The sequence below is a fragment of the Puma concolor genome, chromosome D2 (genome assembly GCF_028749965.1).
Source record: "Puma concolor isolate L17-30 chromosome D2, mPumCon1.1.hap2, whole genome shotgun sequence".
Taxonomy (NCBI): domain Eukaryota; kingdom Metazoa; phylum Chordata; class Mammalia; order Carnivora; family Felidae; genus Puma; species Puma concolor.
In genome coordinates this window covers 32,014,212-32,021,111 of record NC_141677.1, presented here as the reverse complement: position 1 = coordinate 32,021,111, position 6,900 = coordinate 32,014,212, and positions in this window count along the sequence as shown.

Genomic DNA, 6,900 nt, shown 5'->3' with positions numbered 1-6,900 from the left:
TAATATTTTTACTTTAATCTGAAACTTGATGTTACCAAGGAGGCGTGGGTTGCCATTTGGCGTTTGTTTTCTATCAGTGATCTTATAATTCAATTTTGTAATTATGAGGCTAAAATTTGCTTGATTTTTAGGAACCTGAGAATGAAACGCCTTTACAGTAGTCTCGATACTATGTTCTTACCTAATTCCTAGCATCCCATTGTAAAGCAGAAGTTTTTATATTAGCAGAAAGCAAAACCTTGCTCAGCTTTTGAAATGATATACTTTTTTAATTTCTCTAATCAACTAATTGGACTCTTGAGTTATTTACATTATATTCTGAGTTATTAGCCCAGGTAGCTCTGTGATTAAGGTCATGTGTTTTGAAGCTGTACAGACCTGACTTTTCAATCCTAGCCTATCGACTTTAACTCTGTAACCTTAGGTCAGTTACCAACCACCCAACTTCAGTTCCCTCATTTGTAAATAAGATGTTACTTGTGTAATGGCATGTATTTTTTTTTTTTTTTCAACGTTTATTTATTTTTGGGACAGAGAGAGACAGAGCATGAACGGGGGAGGGGCAGAGAGAGAGGGAGACACAGAATCAGAAACAGGCTCCAGGCTCCGAGCCATCAGCCCAGAGCCTGACGCGGGGCTCGAACTCACGGACCGCGAGATCGTGACCTGGCTGAAGTCGGACGCTTAACCGACTGCGCCACCCAGGCGCCCCTGTAATGGCATGTATTAAGTGGATTTTTTAAACTGAAATTTTTCATTGAGATCAATGTAGATTCACATCCAGTTAGTTGTAAGAGATAATACAGAGAATTTCTCTCTCCACCTTTCCCCGTTTCCTCCAAAGGTACGATTTTGCAAAGCGATAGTATAATGTCACAATCAGGACAATGGCTTTGAGACAGAATACTGATCTTATTCAGATTTTCCAGTTTTACCTATACTCGTTCGTGGTGTGTATTGTTGTGTACAACTGAGTCACCTAGGAAGGTTCCTGTACCCTACAAGATCCTCAAGTTTTGGCAACACGACCTCCTGTCGCCCTTTTATAACCACGCTTTCCTCTTTCATGGTCTTTCCACCACCCCGTCCTTAATCTCCAAATCAGCAACTGCCAATTTGTCCTCTATTTCTACAATTTTGTCATTTCAAGAATGTTCTATAAATGGTACCATATAGTGGGTAACCTTGGGTTTGGCTTTTTTCACTCAGCGTAATTCCCTGGAGATTCTTCTAGGTTGTTGCATGTTTTTGATAATGCATTCTTTTTTATTCATCTCTTTTTATTGTTGCATACCAAACTTTGTTTTGCCTGTTGAAGGACTTCCAGGCTCGTTGCAGGCTGTTACAAATAAAGCGGCCGTGAACATTCCCATACACATTTGTGTGTCACTATCACCTTCCATTGTAACTGCTAGGTCAAATGATAGATGCATGTTTATTTTTTTTTAATGTTTATTTATTTATTTTGAGAGAGCACGGAGGAGGGGGCAGAGGGAGACAGAGAAAATCCCGAGCAGGCTCCTCGATGTCAGCTGGAAGCCCGACTCGGGCTTGACCCCACAAACCGTGAGATCCTGACCTGAGCTGAAATCAAGAGTCAGATACTCAACCGACTGAGCCACTCAGGCACCTCAATAGATGCACATTTAGTTTAATAATAAGAAGCTGCCAAATTGTTTTCCAGAGTGGCTCCACTATTTCACGTCTAAGATAGTTACTGCTATGTTTGCATTGTATCCTGTTTGGGGTTTGCTCAGCTTGGGTCTGTAAGTTTGTGTCTTTCACCAGATGTGGGAATTTTTCAGCCATATTTCTTCAAATACCCTTTTAGGCCTAACCCCCCTCTCCTTTCGATCTGATGATACGAGGGTTGGATCTTTGGTTACTGTCCCCAGGCCCGTAGCTCTCTTTTCCCAGCCTATTTTCTTTTTCACAGTGGGTGAGCTGTGTTGTTCTGTCCCCAAGGTCATGGAGCCTGTCCTCTGTCATCTCCACTCTGACAGTGAACCACTGAGCAAGTGTGCCATTATAATGGAACTATGAAGTTAACTGTATTTTTAGTTCTATGGTTTTTATTCAGTTCTTTTTTATAAGTTACATTTCTTTGTTGAGATTCTCTATTTTTTAACCCATTTCAAGGGAATTTCCAATGGACAGTCTAATGGCAGTCTTAAGATGGCTGCTTTAAAATCCTTTTCACAATTCATCTCAGTGTTGGCATCCATTGTCTTTTTTCATTCAGTTGCGATTTCCTTGGTTCACGGTATGATGGGTAATTGTTAGTAGTATCCTAGACATTTCATCTGTGATGGCCCTATTTAAATCTCATGTCTTAGCAGGTGTCACCCCACTTAGGGCTAGCACATGGGGCTCGGCCTACTTTGGGGACTGCGGTTTCAAAGGCACTTTACAGCAGCTTTGCAGTGTTACTTTGGTCTGCCTGGTTTTATCTGGTGCCCTTGGAGCTTCTGTTGGCACCTGCAGGTGCCGCCTCAAGGGGCTGGTGGGTATCTCTTGGTGGGGGAAGCATGTGTGGGTCCCCAAACTGACCCTCTCCATCTAGCCAGGGACTAGGCCAGTGTCTCTGGGTCGAGGAGGAGAGTCTTACTTAGGCTGCAGGGATAAAGAGGCTTCCTGGACTCGTCCACCTGCGATAGCTGGATTTCTCCCTCAGGCTCAGCCTGCCCACCCACCGAGGATACTTGGTAGAGAGTCTGTAGGGAAAGAGAATACGTCCCTGGTGGCTTATTCCTGGCTGGACTCCCAGCGATCCCCCTTGCCAGGTAGTGTCACACCCACCAGCGAGACACCCATTCTCTAAGAGGGAGGAATGAGTCTATCTGGGCTGCCTTCTATTGCTAGGTTAAGGGTTGGGGAAGGACTCTCCCTTGGGTGGTAGGACGCACGTGCCCTGCCACTGTGCTGTTCTCTGGTCCTGGTCCCAAACCAGCTCACCTTTTACCAGCTTCCGGGGTTTTCCTTTGGTTGTCTCTTTTGCCATTTCCACGGTCTGTAGTTGTGTGTCGCCGTGAGGAGCAAGGAAGAACGGGGCTATGCCATCTTGCCTGGACCCAGAATCAGAAATGTCAGCATTCAGATTTTAGCAATATTTCTCATACTCCTTTTGTAAGTCTGTTCTTAAATGTTGCCTCAGTCATGGTCATACACGACTGCTGAAGTGATTTATTTGTCAGGATGAGAAATATGTTTTGTAACGAAAGATTATACAACGTGGGGGACTTCATAAAAAGTGGCCCAATAGTTAGGAATCAGTCACGAAGGTTTTTGCCAGTTTTTAATGCAGCAAATGACTTTTTTTCCCCCAAGGACTTGGAAGTCAAGCCTGACTATATTATTACCATGGTTAAGTTACTTGGCCTATCTGAGCTTTAGTTTTTCCATCTGTAAGATGGTCATTGAATCATCATCACAGGGTGGAAGGAATGGAGGTGAAGGACTTCCCCAGTGCCGGGCTCAGAGCAGCTGCTCAATGGAGGCTGGTTGTTCATAATTGTAATCCCAACAACACCGAGTGGGATCACTGCATTTTTTTCAGATAAGGGAATCTGCAACATTGGCCCGGTTGTGTAAAGGGTCTGACTGAGCGCTCCAATTGGAAATTCAAAATTCACTTGCACCATTGCCGAGCCCTGGCCTGCATACGCTGCAGCTGTAAAGGCAATTATGTCCCATCTGATCAGCATATTTGCTCTGCAAGGGGTTCAGTTGTGCTTTTGCACAGAATGTTCTTTACGTGTATAAAGAGCTGCCCCGGGCTACTGCTTTCTGGGCAGAAGGGAATTTGCTTTTTACGTGGACAAGAATGCAGTGCAAATTGCTTCATGGCGGGCAAGTATTTATTAAACAATTATAAACTTGAGTTCGTTACCACATAGTTCATTGTCCCCTCTGTTGTGGTGGAATCTTTCCCGTAGTTATTACAAAAACTTCAAATTAACGAGAAAATAGTCATCAGCAGGAAGATTACACAATGAAAATCACAAGGTTATGTGGCAATCTGAATTTAAGAAGAAGCCTAAGAGCAGTCTGGCCATCTCTATCAAAAGTTTAAACTCCTTCTTACCCTTGGAGTCAGTCATTCTGCTCAGAGAATTCATTCCAGTTGACTGAGAGTAGTCAACCGAGCGCACAGCGTATGGCAGCTTTGTTTAGTACGGCAAAACCTGGAAAAATGTCTAATTGTCCAGTTGAGAAGTGGCTAAGTATATTATCAGTACCATGTAGCGGTTCAAGAATAAAGTCACTGCATGGGCTGATATGGAAAAGATGTTCAAAATACATAAGTGGAAAGACAAAATTGTACTCTAGCAGCTAACTGTGGCCTGTGGGCCAAATCCAGCCTGCCACCTGTCCGGTAACTAAAATCGCTTTGGAACACAGCCACACCCATTCATTTACAAATTGCTGTGGCTGCCTTCAAGCTACAATGGAGAGTTCAGTAGTTGGGACAGAGACCATATGGCCTTCAAAGCCAAAAATATTTCCTATTCAACACGTTACTGAAAACATTTGCCAATCCTTGCTCAATCCTCTGATCCTCTTCGTGTTTTTGACCAAGTGAGCACGGGGGAAAAGTTATACATTAGTGGATATGCTTGTACGGACAGAGACCATTTCTGGAAACAAACCACAGTTAACCATGATTATCTTGGGGTGGGAACGCAGACATAAGCACGGAAGCAGTGGGGTCCAGGGAGTTTCCTTCCACTTCATAAGATTCTGTGCTCTCTGGATGGTTTTCCTAAAAGCATGTGTAACTTATTTTAATTTTTTTTTTTTTTTTTAAGAAAATCAAATGAAGCAGAACACCAATGGACAGTGCTCAGCGCAGCTAGGGGCAGAGGGCTCCCGGCTCCAGGCAGCCGGGTGCAGGTGACCCTTGCACCACCAGCACTGAATCACCTGCGATATTTATAAAAAATAAAGAAGTAAATACAATATATAATATATATATATATAATGTAATATGTATAATATATATATGTATACATATATATAACAATATGTATAACATAATATACATATTACATATACTTAATACATATATATGTATTCTAGATATATATTCTATATATATTCTATCTATATGTTCTGTTTACAGTCTATAGTCTCTATATATGTGTGTGTATATATATGTGTGTGTATATGTGTGTGTGTGTGTGTGTGTGTGTGTGTGCGTATATATATATATATATATATATTTCCTACTCAATTAGACCCAGGAGGTGCTAGGCCCTGAAATCTAATTTTGAACCGGCTCCCCCAGGTGATTCTAACATACCTTGATGTTTGAAACCACTGCTCTAGTCATGAATCTCATAAATCGGCGAAAGATTTCTCAGTGGGTTGTAATATAATCAGCCTGAGATAACCAGCAAACATCTACCACAGCAGCAGCAACAGCAACAACAAAAATAGCTCCCATTTGTGCGGCCCCTGGCTGGCCCAATTAGAGCATACGACCCTTGATCTCGGGGTTGTGAGTTCACACCCCATGTTGGCTGTAGAGACTACGTAAAAAAAAAAAAAAAATCATAAATAAAAAACCTCCCACTTGTGAGCACTTACTAAATGTCAGGCCCTGTGCTATATGCTTTACGTACTTCCAGCTTGTTTAATTCACTTGCAACACGGAACCAAGGAGGCCAAGGGACTGTGGTCTCTGAGCGCCCGGGGCCAGGCCCTTGGTGAAGGGCAGGGAATGTCACATCATCCCAGCCCCATGGCCCTCCCCGCAGTGAGGGGCCGGTCTCCTTTGTCACCTGGCAAAGCTACATAATACTGGCTGCAGTTGGTCAGGTGGTCCCAAGACACTAACTGGCTGGGTTACCTTCAACACACAGCACACAGCTTCCACTCTTGGGAAATGAGGTTTGACCTGGGTCCCCTTGAAGGCCTCTTCCAGAGCTGACACCCACGCCCCCACCTTAGAGCCATAGTATGGGTGTTCCAGTGTGACATGTGGCTCCTCGCTGCTGCACCCATGCGCCTGGGGCCATCCTCCCCTAACCTGTCCGCCTGCTCCTTCCCTGGGAGGCAGATGGTGATGCTGTTGCACACCTGAGTCAAGTCTACTTCCCTAGCATCCCTGTCCTCCCTCGCATCTCTCCTCTCAGCTCGTTAAAATATACCCACGTGGGGGCTCCAGCACCCCACGGGGACGCAGCCTGTGCCCAGGGGTCCTAGAGCCACTGCGTAGAACCGTGCAAAGACCTGCAGCTTCTATATTACTGGAGGGTGAATAATCACAAGGTTATTCATAGGTTAAAAGACAGACAGACAGACACACACACACACACACACACACACACACACACACACACACACACCAGACATGCTGTGGTTTTGAATGCTGGCTTCCCACGGATTTTGAAGAGAAACATGCTATCTCAGGGCAAGGTGCTACCTGTGGCTTTGCTATCTAGGGCTATGCCACCAGATCCCTGGAGTCAAAGTTCATTTTCCTCTGGTCTTGGAGTAAATTCAGAGGCACTTTACAGAGCACTGCAGGCAAAGAGCTCTGTGCTTCCAGTCGTGAGCCTTGAGTTCTAGCTCTGGCTCTGTGTGACATCAGGCAGATCTTTTGACTTCTCTGGGCCTCATTTTCCTCATTCTGTATAATAACAGAGTGGACTCCTACCTGAACATATATTTTAACACGGAAGATATCATGTCTCTATGACTCTGATGTAGTCCAGTGGAGCAGGGATGAGCTGGGGGAAAGAAAAGTTTCTCTCGGTGACTCGCACTGGGCTAAGAGCTGGAGGGACAGAAAACCGCAGTCTCACCCTCTTTGCCTTCAAGAAGTTCACTGGTATGGAGGTACACTGAAAAGTGATTGTACATGTAGAGAAACTGGACCCCCCCATACACTGCTGG